Raw genomic sequence first — 23,678 nt, 5'->3', positions numbered from 1 at the left:
TCAAGTTACATCATCCACCAAAAAAATATGAAGCCCAATTCAAGAAAGCTACACTGTTCTGGTGGACGATCACTTCTGTCAGCAGGTTACATACATGTGCTAACATTGACTGCTTGATGCCCGATAATTAATCATAGTCCATGGTTAGAAAAATTGTCATCCTATGAATTAAAGCTCCTTGGTTTTGTCGTTTTGAACCAAAACAATATTATTCATTTTGAATAGGCAATACAGAGGAACAGGACCACACATCCACCCACTATAAAGAGACTGCATACAAGCTGCAGGTAGTTTTTCAGATAACACACAACCATGCCGGGAAGGGCTAAAACCTACACAATCACGCTTGGCAATTCGTAAATATCTACTTTAGATTGACAGAAGTTTTCCAGAGATTTCCAAACATAAATACTTAGGATTTTTTAACAATAGACTGTTATTGGAGACTGGATGAGTTAGACAACAAAGGTTACCCATGCACAATCCAGAACAATTAAATACACACAGAGGGACTTAAAAGGAAATTACAAAAGGTCACTAAAAACTGCAGTACTAGATATTGAAGTAATCACCACAATGGTATTTACGTTATTGGTACACTTAACACCAACATCATAACAAAAGCACGTGCATCTAAGTTTTTGACAAATGGAAACGGGGGCTAAGAACAATTTAGGGTCAATTTATGTTATTATAATTTCACAAGAGCGCTCACCACTGCCCCATATATCAAAAGCATACAAATGCATGCATTTTACGCGCAAAGGCATTCTTACCCACTTCAGATTTTAACTCCAAGGAATATACATGCCATCGTCACTAAAAGATCCGTTTTCCCCAAAAAATATTTGAAATGTCCGTGCAAAACATTTCCATGTGCACTATAATCCTTCCTTTCTTGAGCAAAGTGAAGTGACAAATAATGTCTTCGCATAGTTTCTTTATTTTTTTGGAGGGGGTGCTTGTGGGAGGAGTAAAAGTGTGACGCACGCAGTTATATGGAATTTTACTAAAATGGTGACATACTTGCACGACCATCTTCCGGCTCTCCACCTTTGAACAGTCTAAAACTGCGCCCGCCCAGCAGCTTTTCAAATTAACAGAAATGCTGATTTCATTTTCCGACTGAAAGAATTGTAAGACGGTTCTATGAGAAAGACTCGACCATAAACCAGATTGCTGATTTCCAGAAAATGTGAAACGGTAGACGAATTGTTCGACAAATTTAAGATAACAAAAACCAGGCAGATAGGTTCACACAGGGACAAAAGATATGGCATGATTTCGAGGGTGGGGAAAAAAAAAAAAAGGACTTCCAGTATGATCGCTTTTGTTTTTAATATAATTTTAGATATGTCCCCTTGTGGATGCATTCTTAGAGGTAATGCTTAATTCGAGACGGTATGGTGTAACCAATATTATCGACAACTTAATGCATTAAATGGGCAAAGAATTGACGGCAGTTTGCACCGCTCGAGAATTTAAATGTACAACAACAACAAAAAAAACACGCCACAAGGTCGGCGCTTGCTGGGAAATCTCGGCCGGCGAGTCCAGATTGCATCGATCAGATCGCGTACAGGCTCCCTCTGCAGGCGACGAGCCGGGCTAGCAGCGAGAGGCGAGCAGAGGGCAGCCCCCGGCGACCTGCATCGCAGGCAGCCGTCCCTTCCGGGGGCTACTCTTACCAGGGGCCCGACCTATAAATAGCACGTGCAGCACGGGCGCACGCTGCATGCAGCACAACAGCATTACTCATGGCAGAAACCTGCCCTTCAGACACAAGACATTAGCGTCAAAGCCACCGAGATCTGCAGGGGAACAACAACGCCGAGGTGCTTACACAGCGGCGGCAGCAGCAGGCTGCAGAGACAGACCACCCAAAACAAGCCAACAGAGCCGATTCATCCGCCTGATCTGCCCAACTCAAAACAAACAACAACACTGGGAGGCGAGCTTCGGTTACAGATAGAGAGACTAATGCTCTGTGGCAGGCTGTGTGTGCAAGTCTGTTATTTCCAAACGATGGAAGGGCGAGGGGACGTGAGCGCAGACCGACAGGCATCGAACCACTGCATCCCATAGGCGGCGGCCAGTCAAGCGCAATGTCCACTCTCCAGCGCCATCGGGCCACGTGACCGGGTCTAAAATGCAGCGCTGAATGAGCGACCGATTGAGCTATCAAACCACATGGATTACAATACATACGGTGTATGTATTCACACACTTAAGAGACTTAAGTAACGCAAAAATACTGCAATAGTGACCCCACCAGAGTTGAGTTTTTTTTTAATGAAATTATCAAACAAAGGTCACCATCTGGGTATCACTGACAATCCTTGAACATATGACCCTGTAAAACACTAGCAACGGACAGAGCTGCTGTCGATCTGACGGGCACACATCCCAGATTCAGCCTGCAAGAAGCAGTCGCAATATTTCAAGTCTAGACGCCTTACACAATTGGCGCCCTGAGCAGCATTTCCTTTTCATGCCCTGGCACAATCAATCTTAAATTCTGTCTCACGTCACTCAGGAGTACAACCTCTAGTGCTAAACACTGACCAATGCAATAACGTGGCAAAAACAGCAGCCTAGACAGTGTCATGGACCCCAGTGCAAGTATTAAAAAAGCACAAACCTCCTCCCCTCGATGTCTACAGTTATATTAAATACACGAATTATCAGAGTTCTGTGGGCCCCGGTGCCATGGCACCTGCTGTACCAATGTAAGAAACGCCGCTGGGCAAAAGAACAAGTAATCAATGACTACCGACTTAGCGGAACCACTGCAAAAACTAAAATAAAAAGACTTTCCTCAGAACACTTACTAAGCAATGCATAGAAGCGCTGCCATGATATCATTATTAATAGAACATCGTTGCTACGTTTGTTTTTTAAAGTGTCGAATTCTATAGGAGGGCAGCAGAGGCACATGGTTGGGACCGCGCTAGCATGCATCACAGCCCACAAACCTCGGACACATTAGGGGCAGCGGAATGTACAACATGCAGAAAAAGTATGTGCACCATCAGATCGTTAGAGAAACGCAGAAACCCGATGATTTGGTTAAAAACTGGCCACAATGTTACCAAATACTGCAGAAAAAAGGAGGGCCGAAAGGGAAACGTGTGAAGGGAGAGCTGTTTTCTTGTTTTTGAACAAGTCTGTTAGAGACGACAGCATTTAAGAGTCATTTGCTTCACATAATACGGCAGTTTGTTATTAAAGCAAATTAAAGGGAGTGCATAAAATAACAGGTGTCCTGACGGGAAAGCTGGGTCTAATGAAGCAAAGGTGACCCAAAAAAAAGATGGACTAGCCAAGGGATTTAGGGACAGTGAAGAAACGGACAGAAAATGAACGAACAGGCCCAGAGAAGCAAAGGAGTTGGGTTCGGACCCCTCTAGAAACACCAAAAAGCGAGACTTTGCAAGTTCGAGCATGGCCCGGGCTCAAGGTCTGTCTCTGGGTGCCAACAAAAAGACAAGACAGGGTGGGGGTCCTTAGGTCACTCTATTATGCATCCTGTCAATGAAACTATGACAAGCGGCCTCGGGCCTCCAGGAGCACAGTGAAGGAGAGCTGCTGAAACAGTATGGGCACAACAAAAATCCGAAATGCGAGCATAACTCCTTCCAATGAACATCCGAAATGCGAGCATAACTCCTTCCAATGAACATTTCAGCATTCAAAAATGCAGAACAAATAAGGAAAATACATTTAGCCGCCAGAAGCAATTTGCCAGACTGTACCCTAACAGCACAGCACCTTCTGTGCAGCGTTCTTTGACATTAGACTGCTTTACTTCATTGTTCTATTCGTCACTTGCAAATGTTTCAGTTAAGAAGATCTGTTCATTAGGAGCTGATTAACTGAAATTAAACAAGCTTAAAAAATGGACAGTTTTGTTTTTAAAATAAGGTAAGCAGTTATTTTTAAGTTTGCGATTTACGTAATTGGTCTTTTGATTGCCTCTCTTTCTGGACCAAGTCAGGGCCCAGGCTCGGATCCACGCTCCCTACGGAAAAGTGTGCACAAGGCACTTCGTGCATTAATATAAGTGGATATTATGTGGGCACTGGCCTTTCTGAAGGCCCCAACGGATTATATTATGTTGTGGGTTGGCAAGCCCAGCCCTGCGCCGTGTCACATTTGTCATCATGGAAGTGAGACTATGGCAAACAGAAGAGGAGTTCGTCACCACACCCGAGAAACAACAAAGCAAACCTCGACTCCACAACAAGGTCACCCCCCCCCCCCTCCCCCTCTGGGGCTATTCTTGACAGTAATGGGTGTTAGATTATTCTGTCATCCGGGCAGGCATGCTTATCAGCTGGAGGTGTGGACTGATACGAGGGAGCCAGCAGAAAGAACACAGAAGCGCAACTCAACAAAAATGCATTAGACCAGACACCAGCCCCCACAAACACACAGGCTGCCAAAACACACCTATCGTTCTGCTTGTAATGCATGCGCTAGGCCTTTCACTGCTTTCTTTGTGCAAAAGAACAAGGCTAAATAAACAACAGGGCTAGCTAAAATAACACGAAACGTCATTTACTACTAGTCCATAACAAGTTCGAACATCGGTGTCTTCACATGGAGGACCTGCCCGGCAGTACACACCGGATTCAGCTCGGATTTCTCATGGTAACATACGCGATATTACCTAAACAATTACAGAAGAGGAAGTGTGAGGGAAAGCTCCTTAGGGAACAGTTGTGATTGGCTCTTTTCTCCAACTGTATAAACTACGAGGACTCTATGAAACGAAGAAGCAGAGAACTCAGGTTAAGGATGGAAAAGATTCATCAAAACCTCATCTGTTCGGGACAGTACATTTACTTATGTTTATTGCCACACATTTTACGATACAGGTTTTAAACCGGATATCAGTATTGTGCTGAAAAAGGGTGCAATATGGTCCAGACACCGCACCACGACGTGCGTGCAGTGGTAGGCCCAGGCGCACAGCTGCCCCAGTGAGCTGGAATCAGAACCGCCACTTCCCCCGCCAGCCACATTTACGCGGCCATCTTGGACAACTGAGCCGTGAAGCGCGGGGCCTGTCCTAATCCCCTCAGTGTGAATTTAGAGGTGCAGAGGCCTGCTCACAGATGGGACGGATCAGGAGACAGGGCCGAGGGGCCTGTTCTCGGCGGCAGCACGCAGTCTGCTGTCAGGCCATGATGTATGTGCGCCCTGCCTGCTCTGTGGCCGCCACTGGGAGGCAATGCAGGCGGCCTCCACCAGGCCGCGGCCTCGCCCCAAGGCAGGCCCGAGATGTAAACTGGGACACCCGCCCCCCCGGCCCAGGAAATTGACTTGTCTGAGCGGCTGCTGCCCGAGACGGCAGCGTGCGCGCCGAAAAGTTGTGGGGAAAGAAAAGCAAGATGTAGTAAGTCACAACAAGATTAAACTCAGTTTCCAAAGAGTTCAGCTGCGCAGGCAGCAGGATTCTGCCATGCAGGATATATTTAGAGACATGACAAACAAAATACTTATTTAGAAAGAAAAAAAAACACAGAACTATCTAGCTTCTTGAAAGAGGACGAGATTGTCATTTAAGTCCTAGGTGCTGAGTGGTAATCATTAGGCTGCGAAGGGAGCCAGACACTGCCAGGCAACTCTGAAAAGTAATTACATTTTTATCTGCTGCCTCTCTGTCTGGAATGGCTGCTCCAGATCTGCACTGGCCCATTACAAGTGAGTTCCAATGGGCTCTCGTCGCCCATCTATAAAGCCATCTTACCCACTTTCCTAGGAGCCCCTACGCTCTCTAGGTAGGCACATAATGTCAGCCACCCACCACACACAATTCAAATGGTAGCAACTATGCAGCTTCATTAGACACAGGCTGTGCCCTCAAAAGATGTTCTGCCCAACAGTGCACGGCCATTGAATTTTTTAAACATATTTATAGAGCGCGCTTATACCGGGACGGTTTCATGGCGCTAGGTAGCGGTCATCTTTCCAAGCAGGTACTCTAGACCAGGGGGTCTAAACCTACGGCCCACTGAGGGCCCAGGAGGCCTACTCACGGGGTCCACAACCGTGTTACCAAATTACAACATGCTAAAATTAATATATCACAAAGTATATACAAATAAAGAAGGCAAACTAAAAATGTGAATACTTTCTATATTAGATTGTAAATTAAACAAAATATGTAACTATTGGAGCATTTGTTTAGTGTATATCTGTGTGTTGTTTTGAAGTTCAAATCCAAGAAATTGCTTAAATCGGGGGTCCCCACCTTATAATAACGAATCAGTGTGGGGTCCTAGATTCAGGAAATGATTCAGTGGGAGTCCACAGAAGTCAAGAGGTTAAGAACCAGTGCTCTACATCATTCTTCTAGCTCAGTAAAGACACAATCAATAACCTGAAGAAAGATCAGGTCTGTAAGCAGCTCAATGTCCAGCACTTCTCACTTAATTCATCACCTCCTTCTAGGGACTGCTTTGTGATATTTCTGTTCACGCTGGGTGCCCATTTGATCGCCTTCCTGTATTGTATGGGCAATGCGGTCATCTCCTTGCTGCTAAGAACGTGCTATACAGATACCGTAAATAAATAAGTAGGCGAGTAGCAGAGAAAACATCGAAAACTGGGCCCAATTATGATTGGAATTTATCTGTCATACATCCTGACCGTAATTCAGGATAAATGTGTAACACTACTAAGCAATTTAGCAGGGAAGGCAAGTTCCAGGGAACCAAAGTAATCTAATTTCTGGTGCTATTCCCTGTAAATTGATTTTCCCCTTTTAGGTGCTCTTGTAATTGAAGACACGCACACAACTGTGATGGGTTTTTACTTACCAGTGCACAAGGCATAAAATCACCTGCCTGAACAAAGTGCATTTCTGCGCAAAACTGTTTTTTTGTTGTAATTAAACAAATTCTACCTCCGAAGCAATCAATTGCATTTCGCTGCAGGCTGCGCTTTACCTGCAGGTGGCTGCAATGGGCTCCCTTCACTCTGCAAAGCTCTCGATTATAAGCTCTTCCAAAAAAGGCAAAAATAGCAGGCAGGTTTTTTAGACTCCAGGCAATAAACGCTAGACAAAAAGAAAAATTCCACGATGGTGCAAATCTAACCCCTCCATCCAGGATAACAAGTGACACACCTAACAGTCATCCATATAAGTAGGAACGTTGAGTACCGCAATTAATCGTAATAAAACGTATGGGCTGAGAAAGATTTACAAAGGCCTCTCTACCTGCTTACGACAATCCACTGAAGTGAGCTGTTGAATGGTTTTGTTCGTAAATGAAATCCTTCAGCATCACAGGTCAGCGGGTTCTGGAAAGCAGGTAGAGGCTAGCACGTCAGATACTACTGGCAGGGGGCACAATGCAGCATTGTGGCTGAGCCCAACTCCTCTGGTTACAGCGGAACTCGCCAGCCTGCTTGCTGGGGAAAGCTCAAGTGCAAAAAGAGTGCCCATTGTTCATGGTTTACCGTTAGGTCTTCCTGTAATTATTCCAACAAGAAGAGCTGAGACACACCAGGCTCATTCAAGAATCGGTGCCCTACACGCAGCCAGGTTTGAGTTACAACTCACCGCTACCTGGAGGGAGAGAGAGCAAGAATAGGAGGGAGAAGGAAAATATGAAAAGGAAGGCGAGAGAATATGGGAGGGAGATAGAAAGTGTTAGAGAAGTGAGACAAAGAAGGCCAGATCCTTGAGTTTGTGTGTATGAAAGGGACATGGGAGAGCAGTGTGTGAGAGCGAAATGTTGAGTGTGTTTTAGAGGGAAGCGGAGTATGGGTATGATGAGAACCAGTCCATTTGTGCAAAAAATCTGTGGATTTAGTAGCTATTGCATTGTTATTGATTTATTATATTCGCCACCTCATTTGTCAATTTCATAAGTCTCTAGCTCAAGCAAATGAAAAGATTGTCAAAGAATGGGCTGCATTTTTTGGGCCGCATAACTTTGTCTACTATGCCACATAATCCAAGACGTACTGACAATGTTAGAGCTCTGCAAAGTTGCCTGGGGGCTTTGATGATGAAATCCATGTTTCACCTGGAACCATGAAAAATGTTTGTCATTTCAGTTTCCTGTAAACTATGGGGTATTAAAACACTGTATTTTGTGCATTAAAGCCGCCAAACATGTAATATATGTGTGTGTGTGTGTGTGTAAATATATATTCAAAATGTAAACATGACTGGAGAAAAGCAAAGACCCAAGGGCAAATTAGGTTTACATATAACTCGTGATAAAGAAGCAGCCGTATTGAACATGCTAGGCTACCCCAAGCTGAAATAGAAACGCTGTTAATGTGTTCACATCAAACAAGACAGAGCGGTTTCCATACATCAACTGAGCATCGTCCTTGCCTGTAACCAACGCGACTGTGTTTTTAACTACAAAGGAGCCTTCATTTAACGAGAAACTGTTGTTTTCTCCAGACATGGTGGTGTAAAGAAAACAGGAAGGCAGGGAGGAGGTGTCAAGTCTGTGTTGGAAATTTTAGCACAACACAGCATTGATGAGAAAAAAAAGTTAGCCCGCTGAATTCTGAAGGGGGGCGCAGAGAGAACAGGCCAGAGCCGTGCACGCACCCCCATAACTGAACGAGCCCACACTAAACCGAAACGTGCACGTTGCGGAGCAAAAGACACTGCACAGCCCCGTTTTCAGCAGCGCTTGTATTTTAGTCGTGCGTTCCAACCCTGCGCCTTCGCGCCGGTTCATTTGCTTCACACACGCAAGAGAAACTCTCCAATTGCATGTTTTTTCTTTTATTGGAATGACTCACCCAGATTAGTTTATGTTCGTCAGAAACATAGCAGATATACAGTATGATAGAATGCTTCGAAAATGCAGTAAAAAAAATATATATAAGATTTAAATCTAGAAAATAGAGCTCTCCTGCACGCGTCTTTGTTGAGGAACTGGACGTTTTCCTCACACGTACAAATAAGTCTGCAAAATCGAACAAATCGTATAACCCATTATTTTGTTGCAATCACAACAATTAAACCTGCTTAACGTAGGGCGACCATCACGCCAATGGATACATAGATTAGGTGACCCTCCCCCTATGGCTCAGTGTTCCCCTCCCAAATCCCAGTCATTAAGGCATTAAGGGCTATGAGCAAGCTTAGGTGAGCCCTGCTAAAACCCGGCGCTGCTTATATTGACGGCCTCCCTCGGTTCCTGGGGTAAGGCCTGGCTGCATAACAAACAAACAGCAATGCTGTCACTGCAAACGAGGAAACTGACCGAAAGCAAGCCTTAAAGCCACCCCGGTGGAGGGGGCTTCGTGGGTGGATCTGGGGTTCTCCCAGATCTTTATCGGGGTTACCAGCGTCTACAGCCCTGGAACTTCCCGAGACCCGCTTTGAAGTTAGTTTAATATAAAGGCGGCGAGGTCACGAACGAAAGGCTAATGTTTATTGGAAAGTGAAGTGAAAAAAATCCCTGAAAGTAATTGGCTTGTTCTAGCTCACCTGATCCAATATCCTGATTTCACACACTGCCAGCTGTCAGGTTGTGTGTGCCTAAATGTGCTTCCTGCAGCCAACGCTTGTAATCCTGGAAGATTGGAAAAGGCAAATGAAGTGCGGCCCTGCCACATGTCCGGCTCGCAAAGGGCCGCAAACCATGTCCTGCGCTCACCGTTCCATGCAAATACACCCTGCTCCTCCGGGCCCCGGGTAAATGTATACATGCTCCATCAGGGGCCAGGCAGAACCCCGACCCTCGTAGGGCAATGAGCGCATGCATTTGAGGCACAGGCCCCGGCGCAAATAAACCTAGCCTGCTACCTCATGTCAGCGATACACCCCATGGTCGGTTAGGACACATGTACACCAGGGACCCGAAGGGCCAGCCTGGGTCTATGTGTACGGACCCAGGCACAATGGTATTGGGTCCACATACTCCATTCACACACTGCTTTTCAAGGGCCCGGTTACAAAGGTAACCAGCACAAGCACAAATGCCTTGCCCCGGCACAAATGGACCCACGCTCATATTACCATTCGCATGCCCAATTCATTCTTTCAATCGGCCCACTAAACATCTTGCTCCCCACGGGTCAGGGCACAACCCGTGGCCACGATGCTCGGAGATACACTCCCCTCCCCTAACAGGACCCGGACGAACATCCTGTCGTCACGGGACACAGCCAAAGGGTGCAGTGTCTTACATCAGCCTTAAAAACATTTCCACCTTTTCCACAGCCGCATGGCCGACCCAAACTTTCACCACCGAGAACTGAACGCCCAGTCTCCGGGGCGAGCTCCTGCTATCCCCGCCAGCGGGGTCGCATAATGCCTTAAAATAGCAGGGAGCACTCATTGCAAACCCCACTAACAACACTTTAAGAGCGATTGCGGCAATTAGCGTCCCGTGTGCATATTTTACAGCCCCGAAAGGTGCACCTCGGTCATAAATCACCCAGGAACAGAGAAACCCAGCAACACAGCGGGTGCTCCCATCTGCAGATACTGAAATCCACCAAAGCCCTCTGTAAAACACAAGTGAAAGGGTATATCAACGCTGGTCACTTTCCGTGCACCCCCACACTCGCCAAAAGAAGAGACAAGTCGAGAACCTCAAGCCACCTCCATTTGCCGCAACATTGGTTACGGCTGTGTCGTAACACTGCAGCGCTGTATTCACTGGTCTGCGCCACTGCACCCATATTCCATCCAAGAATGTGCCGGGACAGACACTGAGAAAATGCTGCTCGTGTCCGCTACTAAATTGCCACGGAAAAGACGTCCTAACAATGTCCCTGCATCTCTATAGTTCACAAACACCAACTAGTTAACCAAGTACTGACAGAGCTTTCGAGGCAGCCAGGCCCATCCAGCCATCTGTTACCCAGAAGAAGGCCCAGTGCAATAAAGGGGAACTGACTTTGTTTAGCTTCTGGTCGGATTTTAGCAATATTGATCCTGAATAAGATAATCAGCGGAAAGCCTCAGCTATTACAATCTGTTCCCCGCAAATTGGCCGAGGGGGAGCCACGCGTAGCCATTGGCTTCCTAATATTGTGCAGGCCAGCCTTATTACAGTTATATATGCAGATCTCACTCAGTTGGCTGCGCATAGCCGATAATACATTATGGGTTTAAGTTGTCCCGCAGTGAACATTCCCAATCGCTGCAACCAACACCCTCCCCCAACCCCCCAAAAAATCACATCCACAATGCACAGGCCTTGCGTACAGATTCGCCCGGACCCTCCCTCATCTGCGCCCAATAAACACTTCAGACACGTTTACTGTGAGTAAATAAACCTGCTCGGAACTGATAATGTAGTGCAGTCAATGTGAAACTCTTAAAAAAAAAAAAAAGTCCACGGGAGGTGAAAGATTCATGTTTTTGTAATGTTATTTCACAGTGGCTTCGTCAAGGTATAGTGTTCAGTTCAACCAGTGACAAAGGGGTCCTGGCCACCAAATTGTATATTTACCTTTGCTTACCAATCCCCCCCCCCCCCCCGCCCCCCCAGCACTGCTCTTAATATAAATGGCTTCAAACAGTAAACATACGTGGATTTAAATCAATTTCCACAAGGAAAGACTAAACGTTCGCGGCTTCTCATGTTCATGCAGATATAGCAAACTGGAAGGGTGAACTTTCAGTTCTTTGCCACCCGACTGCTGTCACCAGGCGGTGTTACACCGCGGTAGCACGGCCTCTCAAATCCTGCAGACGTGCCATGGTTGGGAGAGGACCTAGCAGAAACGTCCCAGCACGCCATCAGGACAGGGAGGACGGCACGGTACAGCGTCCTCTGTCAGAGGGGTCAGTCCTGAACATATCAATCACACACGATCAATCGGATGAATGGAGCCCGCGTTTTGGGCAGGGTCTGCGGGGAGACCCGTGCGCTCATAATTACCGAAGAGTGGGCTGAGAAGCGGAGCGGAGCCGGCTCCTATTCTGCAGCCTGACAATCCTTCCCCTGCCCTTTGGGCCCCGGCTCGGCGCGGGCTGAAGGGAGGCCGAGGCGGCCTCCATTCACTGGGAGCTGCGAGGCTTTGATATGCTAATGCGCCCCCTTCAAACGGCACCCATTCACACTTGCATTAATTCAAACAATTTGTGCGGAATGATGTGAAATGGCACCTCTTTGGAGACGCGCAACAAAAGAGGGGGGAAATCAGAGGGTGTCTGAAGGAAGCAAACAACAGGGCATTTGTTCTGGAAGCTTAGGGCGCTTTACGAAGACATGCTAAGAGAAGGAAGGAAGGGCACACCTGACTAAAGGGCATCGGTGGCACCGACAACCTCGGCAGTGGGAAAAAGAATCCCGAGGGTTTATTTAAGAAAAGAAAAAAAAACTAGCCTCCAGCCAGAAATCCGAGGACCAGCAACCTTTTAACATGCATATTGATGTGCCCAGCTCACACAGTGTGTAGGACTGGCAGCACCCGCATCTCTCCTTGTGTAAGGATAACACATCCCACCACTGGAGGCTGCTCTCGCAACAGGTCCTGTCTGTATGTCTCTTTGTGCATTTATGTCTACAGGGGAAGGGGTCATAGTTGGACCCCGCCAAAACGCAGACTCGCTGTTTTAATGGGAACTATTGGGCACTGTAGTTCATTACTAGACATAGCTCCCAGACGTTTTACCTTGTTTGTTCTTGGTAAGAGCGCTGGCACCAAATGTGGGCAGTATTCGAGCCATTAAAATATATATTGAATAAATAATCGTTTAAATATGGGGTGGGATAGATTGGCTACACGAAGCACCAAAGATCTGGCAAGAGGGGGGGGGGGGTTGAAGGGCCCACCAGGGACACCATCTGGCAGCCGCTCGGCCAGGCGGGGCAGCCCTTACCTTCTCTCAGACAGGAGGGCTCCGATAACTCTCGGAATACTAAACACGTCCACAGCTCGAGGACGGTCCAGTCTCGTCACCCAAGAAAGAAAAAAAATCCATAGCAATGGGACAGAAAAAAAACCTGGTGGAAACATGCAACAGCGCGATCAGTGTGGGGTGGAAATTAGCAGGCTTCCCTCACTCCATATCGGCCCCAGCGTGTTATACCCTCCCAGTACTCATTTCCAAAACATCTGCCCCCTTTTTGGAGGAACCTGCGAGTAATTGTTGCCATCAAGCCCACAGAGCCGCAGTACATCTGGCTGTGCTTGGATTTTTGTGCCCCCCACCCCTCCCAACAGCATTCCTAATTGCCCCCTCCCAACAAAGAGGACTTGGCCCACTCCGGGATCGGCGTGTGTCAAACAAACTGGCGATCAATGCACGGGTCGATAAAGAGAGACTCCGGCGCCGATCGGCAGCGCTGCGCTCGTTTTAACATTGATCCGTTATACAGTGCATTATCCGGCTCTTCTAGCGCTGCGATCGCCTCTAGGCACCTGCCCGGCTCGCTCTCCTCACTCCGATGCCTGCGGGTTGCAAACACCGAGACAGCGGCTTTAGACACCCCTCTTGTACCGCACTCGCCTCTCCCAGCAGGACGCACACAGGGACCCCTGGGCACAGGGGCGGTGGAGCCGGCAGCCTGCACCCACCTCAGCTGCAAGACTCAAACTTCTGCGGACCCCGCACCGCCCCGCTGCCACGCACTCTAGTGCAAGAGCCGGGGCCGAGAAACCAATGCACCAACTTTCCAGGGAGGGACCTGGCCGGGGGGAGAGCCCCGGTCCCGGGTGCAGGGATGTTGAGCCGGTGGCTCGACGGGTGGAGGTGCACGGACACTGCTGCAGGAGGGCGGAGAGCACGGACGCCCACAGGACCCGCTCCACTCACACCTACCTGGCTCAGTGTGGGGCCACGGATCCCCGGGCGGCTCAGGTGCAGTGCGGGGGTCCTTCCAGGCGCCTCGGGCAAGGGGTCCCAGCGTGTGCAGAGCTTTCCTGGATCTTTGGTGTCCCGGCAGCTCCTGGGCACGTAGAGTCCGTGCGCGTCCTTTTCCCAAGGGTCCTGGGTACAGGGGGCAATCCCGGGTAGGTCAGAGGGTCCGGTGTGGCGCGGGGGTGACGAGTCCAAGCGCAGTGGGTCCCGGCTCCTGGGAAGGCACAGCAGCGACTAGCTCCCATCACAAGAAACGACCCAGCGGTGACGCGCGCATCACGTGACCTACACGTCCCTGCTGGGGCCAGCGCTTGCGCACTCACGCGGCTCCCAGCCCCGCCCGCTGCGCCTCCTGCTCTCTGAGAGGACGGCGACATTCGCTGGCCGTTGCTTTCTATTGGCTCAGGTGGCCTGGGAGGGCGAGGCCTACTGCGAGAGGGGTGTGGCGCCACCCACGAGACACCGACATCTGCCGCCGGCTCGAGACAGTACAGGGGGCACCTGGGGCAGGCGCGAGAGCCTGACGCAGGCTCTGCGTGTCCAGGTCCACACCCCCCACTTACCCCAGGGAGCCTCGCGCCTGCCTGACGCCGCTGTACGGAAGAACAGAACACGGAGCGGACTGCTGGCCGGATAAAAAGGTACAGCGAAGCAGGAGGAGGAAGGGCTGTGGCCAGACATTAAGGGGAGGGGGGTCATAATGAGAAGGAGGCTGTCAAAGATACTTCCATCTCATACACAGACGTCCTTCTCCATTCCCGCCCCTCCATCCTTTCCAGCATTTACATTTTCATATGGATCCCCTACTTCTTTGAGTGTGATCCGATACTTTCGCGGCTGCCCTTTATAAAAGTCATAGCTTTATCATTTCAAAGCCTTGTCAAATGAGCAAACCGTTTTGAAGTACAAAAAGTTCTAGCCGTACGTATTAATTTACGACGTAGCAACTTTCCAGTATAGTGAACATTCATGAATTGTGAATGGGTACGTTACTGCCCCATACTTCGCGGAATTAAGCTAACAAGTTCAGGTTATCTGCAAACTTGAAACGTCATTAAGGCAGTTTGTGTTGAAACACTTTCGCTTTAACTTTGTTGTGCATGGTTACTACTAATATCTCATACTCCTAGCTATTCGCTCCCTCACACCCTGCCTTTTGGTATTAAGATCGAGTATGTCTGCCACAATGATATACATCCACATTCCAACACCACATAAGGCTCTTTAGGCTTTTATCCAAAAGCAATACATTTTTGCGTCTCTGAAACCAAAGTGATGCACGAGTGTCGACTGTAGGGAAAGGAGGCGCTGCAGTGACATTGTTCTCAGAGTTTAAAAAACAAACAAACACAGGTCACCTTGAATCCACCCCCACTGTCCCTCGCTGTCTAACTTGCTCCCCTCGGACTTCTACATGCTGAAAGAAGGTGTGATTTTCAGGGACACCCTGAATGATGTTTCTTTAATCGCATTGACAGAACTTCTCGTAACACAGAAAGTCGGTTGCATACAAAATACAGTAACTAGTTCATACTGCCATCGTTGTACATTAATATCTGTTTGAGTAGGATCAAGATCTTCAACTTTTTAGAGCATGGCAAGACACAGACATTGCAATCTTTAGGGCCAATTCACAAAGGCATGTTGTAGTACTACGCAATACAGTACTACATGCATACTCTTACTTGCCTTTGTGAATTCGCCTCAACACGTCTAGCATGCTAATAAAATGGGTATATTCAGGCAGTGCTTCAGTTGAGCTGGTGGTTGCCTGGGGCCCATTGACATTCATTTTTCGGGACCTGAACTTATTTTACCTAATCTAACTTTGACCCAAGGCCGGATCATCTGTCGCCATCCCAGTAATATAGTTAAGACTGTTACTGGACCTACTGCTAGACTGTCTTAGCCTACAGGTTACAGGTTCCAATTGAGTGAAGGTAGATTATGAGGGATGTAAATGGCGTAGCTCCATCGGTCTACCTATAACACGCAAGGCACCACTTCAAGTTGAAATAATAATCTTAATAGCTTGGCATGTTGTGAAAATCAGTGTGTGCCATGCATGTCCCAAACATAAACATATGCAGAACACACTTGGCATTGCACCCTCCTTAGTGAACTAAATGAATGTATGCAGATGCGTTAGTAATATGAATTGAACCCAGAGACTTGTGAGTATTTAACAGTCTAATTACCTAAAAACAGAAAAGGATTTTTGATATTCATCAAAGTAAATAAACAAATAAACTAAATTAAGTAAGCTACACAAGCGTACATGTGGCAGTTTATTGACCTGAAAAGTAAGCCTGTCTTGCTTTGGAAGAAGAGCTGGAAAATAAGAACAATAATGCAAAGAGGTCTGAGTCGGTGCCCCTTATTCATAAAAACAATGAGCTCTATCATGCACTTATATTTGGTTGTCTCCCAGTGGGTCTAAAGTTGGCAATGAAGATTTGTGACAAGAATGAATGTAAAAAAAAAAACTGTCACAGTACAGTGTGGTGTATTTTTAAAGGGCTCAGATGCACATGCTAAGTTTAAATCTGGTCTTTCATTGCCAATTTCCAATTATAAAAAACACAATTCTGGTTTATACACAGAACAGAAGTGTTTCCTAGTGTTCTGTGGAAAATCTACCCATTGAAATTGGCAGATGTGCTTGTGCTACCCCTGATTTGGTAAATGGACTGTGATTTATATTTTTGGAACATGGGGGCTACTCCAGGATAGATCACTATTTCTGCTTATGGTCCCTTGCACACAAATCAGCGGAGCAAATGGGTAATTTATTCTGTTGCTGGGTAGACATCTGTGCCAACTTTGATCTGGTGGACCGGAAGAGTTTATTCGAAGTACTGGTAAAACAAGATATCCCAAACGAGCCTCCTAGCTATAATGCAAGAGATGCATTTGCATAATTGGGCACAGGTAATCACAGATATAGAGGGAAAATTGACCCAGAAAATCTCAGTTTACAGCAGGCTGAGCCAATGATGTGTGCAGGCTCCCTTACTCTTCTCCCTTTTTATAGCCCATTTGCTAGCGGTGTAAACAACAGCAAAGGGAGTAAGCCCCAAAACGAAAGGGAGACACATAGCATGCCTTTTGTTCACTGACGATTTTTTGATTATGGATTTAACAGCGTTAGGGTTGCAAAGAAAGTTAGACGCGTTCATGCAGTATTGTAACTGTAAAAAGCTAGTGGTAAACATGGAGTAGACTAAGATCTTTGGTACAAAATCTGTAAGGTTTAGTTGGCACTCAAGTCCTAATAAGCTCAAATCTGTTAATGAGCATAAGTGCCTAGGTGTATGGTTTCAGAAGAATCTAAATTGGAATGTTCACCTGGATTCACTGAAAGTAAGAGCCCATACCTCGGTGACTGAACTGAAAAAATGTAACAGAGGCTATGGGGAGATGTCCCACAGACCATTGTTAAAAGCTTATGCTGCCATGATCTGCCCCTAATTTCTGTACAGAGCGAGCTACTAAGCCTTGCTTTGAACTTGAGGAGGGGAAATGTTTAAAAAGCTTATTGTCCCTCCCAAGATCCTCTATGATACAGGCAATAAGACTGGAAACATGTATGATGTCATGGAGCTAACAGGCCTGGGCGGCAGTAGTTAGATTTTGGCAACGTCCAAATGCGGTAGAGGGACAAAAGGTATCGTCATGGTGCAAAAGTGTGATTTTGCACAGTGAATTAAAATGGGCCACGGGTGTTAGGAAAATTCTTGAGACCTTGCGTAGGGAACTGAGTGTTGGGTTGTGTTCTTAGAGCTTGGACATAGAAACCACGATGCTATGAACTCCGAAACTCAAGAAGAGAAATTTCAAGCCTTCCGCCTAGTTTATTCTTAACATATGGAGTGCTTCCCCTATATGGATTTTCCTCCCACTCATTCGCTTAGGTATGAACTGTTAAGGTTGAAAATTAGTATAGACCCATGTTATACCAGTAATAAGATACAAATGGCAATGGTAAATGTGTCTTGGGTGTAAAATGCGACTATTTGCACATTACTATAGATTGCATAAAGCTCCTGCCTTCACGAAATACCTCTGTAAGACCTCTTTTCCTAAAATATGGCACCAGTAACAGTATGCAAGCATTGGCGCTCTTAACGGATATGTACCATTTGGATTTGTCCTGTGATTTTGGGAGATTTATGGTTGCCATAAAAAACATTTTGGTGGATGTGGACGTCCACTTTTAAAGGGTTTTAGCATTTTTATGGCGAAGCCAATGTTTACTTCATAACCCTGTGGAATGTTTTTGCCTCACTGTGTTTTTATGAGATTGGTTTTATTGTAATATGTGTTATGATATTCATCCGCATGTATTTATTCTAGATGATTAAGGTTTGTGGGTTTTATGTTGTTTAAAGACCACGGATCAAATAAACATTTCTTTTGATTGACCGTTGTTATGACTTGGTTACCATGATCAGAACACCCATCTTAAAAATTGGTATAGTTAAAATTTGGGAAAACTACTAAAAAGGAGTATTGCATCCTATAAATCAAAAGATGCTAATGTTGGTATGTCATTGATATAGTGCTTAAGCATCAGTTTATGAGCAATCATTTTTCTTATGCAGTTTTGTATATATTTTTCCTAGTATTTCTTTAATGATTTTTTTGTGTTTTATCTAGATGTCGGATATTGCCGTTCATGTTATGCAAAAATGATCTCAAAACGTTGACCAATAACTTTTTGGTCGTACATGATCTAAATGGGAAATTTCCTAGAAAGAGCAACCCATGCCCGCTTTCTACCCTCCTACTGCTACAGCTCTGCCATCATGAATCTGAGGATTGAAAGACTGAAACAAGTGATGTGGACTACATGCACATGTGCTGGATCATAAAAAAATAAATATATAAATGTAATCTTCATTGAAGTTGTAAATAATTTTCCACGGAGTCTTTGTTAAAAATCCATCATTGAATCTACAAGCACAAGTGAAGACGATGGAAACTTGACATGGACTAGATGGCTTACAGTTAAAATTGACCCAATCTTTCATCAAGAACATAGTGGTATCAAAATGTATATGTTTTCAAAGTTGATATAAAGCAAGCCTACAATTTTATAACATATCTGTGAAGCTTGAACACCCAGCAAATCAGTAAATTCTACCAAACAGACAATGTAAAACACTCTCTGCAAACTAACTCCAATAAAACATAATGGAAGAGTGCAACAACATGTGGAGCACATGTGCAGACCCAAAACATGGCGCAGGAGTGAGTCGTGCTTACCAAGACTGTCAATGGATACTTGCTAATTAACAGTGCTTGCTGATAAACTGCTAGTGGTCTAGAGTTATCCATTGGACAAGAGTATTTCACATAACTGCCCTCTGCTGTTGAGAGGTACTGAACATCCCATTTTTAAAACTGGGTTGGCAATGCTATTTTGATTACTCATTGCGAGTTGGCTCATCTTTTGAATCACTGTTTCTAGTGGCATAAGCATCTTCTTTAACATTGTCATGACAATTTACAATAAACATCAACAAAGCAATTCATTGCATGTGAGTATGGCATGTTCGAAATTAGCAGTAATCTGGATGCCAATTTCCCTTTTATGTTGGCTGAATTTCTTTATTTGTATTGAATCACTGTTTGTCTAGCACTTTATTGTGCCTTGGAAGGCCCAACTTGATTTCTGCGTTGTTCGCTTTTATTATTTTTATGTTTCTTCATATCCCGATGTAGGTTGTAAAGCTTTCAAATACCCTTTGTACTCCAGTTTGTCCATTGGTGTACATGGTAGGAAGGCTATTGTTTTAAATGGCCTAAATGGGGCCTACTGGATAAGGTGCATGGGATTTTATGACGTGGTGTATGCATTGTTGATCAAATGTCACTGTGCTTAAGCAGAAGTTTTTCTTGGAATGTGAAACTAGGCATAGTCACACATGCAGGTACATACCATCTTTTGGGATGAACAGTATAATACGTAGAACTCCTTCATTGATGTGCCTCAAATGGGCTCCATTAGGGTATGTGAGTCCACCCTGTAGCTTCTAAACGTACTGTGCTAAAGCAGGCTCTGTTAAGTCATCAGTAAATATGATGGTATTATGCGCAAATGCAATCGAGGGCCAACCCTAGGTCAGGCACTGTTAAGCCACCAGAGAATATTATAAATAGTAGACCCAGAGGCAACAGAGAGCCAATCCTAATGCGGGCAATGTTAAGCCACCAAAATGTATTATAAGAAGTCCACCCAAGCCGGAAAGATAACCATCCCCACTGCAGGCACTGTTAAGCATATAGGAAGTATAATGTTGAGTTCATTCAGAAGCATCAATAAACCCAACCTTTGAAACCACTGCTGAACAAGGGAGTATCATATGTGGGTCAGCCAGGAGTGCTTGAGAGTCAACCCTACTGCAGGCACTGTTAAGCCACCAGAGTGTACTTATATTGAGTCCATACGGGAGACGAGGAGGGAGAGGTTAGGTAGGTGCAATGAAAATCATATGCAGAAAAATGGAAATGAAAGGCCTGTGATGCTAAGGAGCCTACCAATGGGGGGATGACCAGGCCCAGCATACAGAGTGGGAAGATAAAGGAAAATAATGAGCTCCACATCAGGTTGAAACACAAGAAATAAGCACCAACAAAGTAAAACATGTTCGCTGACAAGAAAACTTCATCAAATATGCAAGCCTAGTATCCTGAATCAGTTTAAGCCCAATGACCTACCACATGTTCGCTTTTAAATATGTAAAACATTTTATTTACCCTTCCTTTCAATAAAAAAAAATCCTGACTAAATGTGGGTTATATGTGTGTGTTTTGGTGTGGTTGGAGGGGTGGTGCTGGTACACTTCCAAATTGCTGTCTTGCGGGCTGGTACCCCCACTCAGAACGTTTCTACAGACTAGCAAGCTCTGCATTTTTCGATTCGCTGGGGCTCATCAAATTTTCAGACACTGCATGAGCTGGCAGGACATCGGTGGCTGTGGAGTTAGAGCTTTACGCTTTAATTGTCCCTAGAGCATGTCTTTGTGAAAGTTGATGTAAGGTGTGTTAAGTCAAACAGTCTTTAATTTTCCACTCACCTAAGTCGCCTGTGGGGAACGTCAAAACTATATATCAAGATGCTTGCTTCTTGTATCCTTTCTGCCAATGCTGTTTACCCCCTTAATTCAGTGGGTCTCCTAATGATGCCATGTGGCCACTGTTTCTTTTTTGTCAGTAAGAATTTAGTTTCCCAGGAGGAAAAGTTGTCTGTCTCCTCATTGACATATAGAAATGCTTTTATCTTGTGCCACTCCAGATGCCGTCTTCTCGCATTTTGCATGCCTGATCTCCTGCAGCTATCCACTGAGTCTGCATAGTTTTTTACTCAAGCATAGACATTCTTTTTCCACCTCATTTGCATGGATACTGTACTAATCTACAGAATAGAGAGGGTGGTGGAAGAATAAGGTGTCTAAAGTTTTTGTAAAAGTAACAATATGAAAAATCTTGTATGAAAATATCATTATAAAGACAAGTGAGCAAGGACTTTAGTGCTGTTCTGTGATTGGCGGTGGTGTGCTGCTGCAAAATATTCCCCTTTTTACAGACCTTAGGCACACTTCATCCCAATGCTCTCTGTGTACAAACTTAGTCCTTCTGCCAGGGCTTTAAGTGGGATGAAAAAACTGGGGGGTCTCTCAAAGGGGTGTGGTCAATGTAATTAAGGGCAAGGCTTAAAACACATGCTAAAAATCTGTGCTTAGCATAGTGTGCCTTGCAAAAAACACAGTTGATGGACAGAATGTAGAACAATGTCATACATTCACCCCAGTACAAGGATCTGGGCCTAAATCCATCGTTTTTTTGCACTCCACACCACTCTGGGTTAGACACTGGCTATATGCAAATCAACTCTGACCCTGTGCCTCATGGGAACAGTCCAGTCCGAACTACCAAGCCATAGCATAGTGTGCCGACCAACTTGTATTTTGCTGTTTCTGTCATTGCAGCCAGATATATGATACAAGTAACATCGTACCTACAAGTCAGGACTATTGGCTTTGTCAATGGTTGTTAGTTGCATAAGAAAAAAAATAAGCAACAACTATGGCTTGTATATAATATTGAAAAAGCTTCCACTCGAGGCCCTAGTGACACCACCACAATGTTGCTGCTCCTGAGTTTCAAAAAGAGAAGGGGAATCCAGAGAGGAAATGACTCTCTTTAAAGGATTCCCCTTCCCCTACAACGCTCACATGGCATGACGTCATGCCGTAACTTCTCCACTAGTGAGAAGTGAGCAGTTGATAGAGCGGTAATTTCTTCTGGTAATTTCTCAAAGCAAAACACTCTCTCACAGTGTGAGCAGCGCACATCGATGTGCCTTCTGTCACTGCAGTCCGGAAAAAAGGACCGCCAGGGCACAAAACAGAGCCCTATAGAGGCCTGTTTCGAGGCCCCCTTTAATAAACTGCTGGTGCTCAGACCCGGCCCACTTGAAGCCCTGCCTTGAGCACACAACTGTATTTATCATGTGCGTTGCTTCCACTTACCCTACCAGTGTTTAACTGTTATTGGCCCCCAGGGAGCGACCTGTCCTCTGTGTGGTACATCCACTGATGGGCAGCCTCACAGATGAGCACCAAAACTGAATGAGGGGCTTGGGCACATTCTACGTTTACAAGCACGTTAGCTGCATTTGGGATTTCTTATGGTGAAGCTAGGGCTTTGAGCTTCTGGCCTTCCTTATGGGGCTCTCCAGGTAGCTACTTTCCCTAGCTTGTACCTGTGCCTGCCACAACATGGTTTCAGGTGATTAAATGCAGAGGAACTATCCATTCTGTACAAAGATTTTACACAGATCTATGCCATCCTGGCATGATTTTGACAAATCTCTGAACGCTGGATGCTGTCTGCGATTGTCAAACCTTTAACGCTTCAGTGGGCACATATGTGCTTTTCTTCTCCCCCACTTCTGCAGCACCTATTTGTAGACCGAATGCATTGATTAGAGGAAGATGGGAAGCACACACTTCTGTTAAGTCCTCTGTGCTGATTTTCTGCATCACTGATCTTCAGATTTAAATCAACTCTTTTGCTCTTTTCAGACCACATCTGCTTTTGCCTACGCAATTATGAAACCTTCATGGTGGATGAACACCCCCCCCCCCCCCCCCCCCCCCCCCCCCCAGTAACAATAAATCTGTAGCCGTGTGCAAGACGTACTTGCCTATGCCTTTACTGCGAGCAGTGCATGCAGCATTTAAAAAGCGTGCTGCTGTCAAAGGTCATTAAAAGAGAATGCAAATATTAGTCCCGAAGGAATAGAAATAAATGAACCCACACCCACTAAATTGACACAGTGTGGTATTATGTATATATTTGACTTATACCTCGAGTGGTTTATGCACTTCTTGATGTGTAAACCCTTTTCACTGACTCTTTAACAATGGCTTAATCTTGACTCTGTACAGCCGTGCATAAAAGCCCGGTTTTACAGACCAGTCTGGATTGCATTCCAAATTTGCTCCATTCTCTTCTGCTCTTGTTTATTACAAACTGCATAGTCAGATTTTCAGCCGCAGCACAAAATATAGAGGAACATTGAACATGACCAAGCCACATCTATGAACAGGCCCATAGGCCTGCCAACTTTCACCTAAATTTCCCTGTGTGAGTGGCGGTGGGGGCTTCAAGGGTCAGAGTCTGGTTAGGGTGTAAGCCCATATCAATTACCAGGCATGAGGGGCGGAATCATGGAGAGGAGGCAGTGCTTTGTGCTAAGAACTACCCCCAGACCTCTCCTCTCAAAAACGAAAGCTTCTGCAACTACTGATAATGTCCTGGAGAGCTTGCAACCCACCCCCCCTTTTATCATCAACAGTCC

General features: G+C 45.7%; 1 protein-coding gene and 1 long non-coding RNA gene across 26 annotated transcripts in view; one reads left to right on the top strand and one right to left on the bottom strand.

Annotated features, from left to right (window-relative positions):
• Positions 1 to 14,092, bottom strand: part of ADGRL2 (adhesion G protein-coupled receptor L2) — a 223,147-nt gene extending 209,055 nt beyond the window's left edge. For 16 of the 25 annotated variants that reach the window (XM_086954257.1, XM_086954246.1, XM_086954250.1 and 13 more), the window contains exon 1: positions 13,769 to 14,090. The gene's annotated coding sequence lies outside the window, so the exon portion shown is untranslated. Of the gene's footprint in view, positions 1 to 13,768 lie in introns of all 25 variants that reach the window. The other 9 variants (XM_086954236.1, XM_086954240.1, XM_086954269.1 and 6 more) reach the window with 2 other exon arrangements.
• A 163-nt stretch (positions 14,093 to 14,255) lies between these two features.
• On the top strand, positions 14,256 to 20,602 carry LOC147747597 (uncharacterized). The gene is made up of 2 exons (XR_015308307.1): positions 14,256 to 14,448; positions 18,467 to 20,602. It is a non-coding gene; the product is annotated as an uncharacterized LOC147747597 (long non-coding RNA).
• Positions 20,603 to 23,678: the final 3,076 nt, after the last annotated feature.

The sequence above is a fragment of the Lissotriton vulgaris genome, chromosome 1_1 (genome assembly GCF_964263255.1).
Source record: "Lissotriton vulgaris chromosome 1_1, aLisVul1.2, whole genome shotgun sequence".
In the NCBI taxonomy this organism is placed as follows: domain Eukaryota; kingdom Metazoa; phylum Chordata; class Amphibia; order Caudata; family Salamandridae; genus Lissotriton; species Lissotriton vulgaris.
Note: the sequence above shows the minus strand (reverse complement) of the source record. Positions and strands in the feature narration are given on the sequence as shown.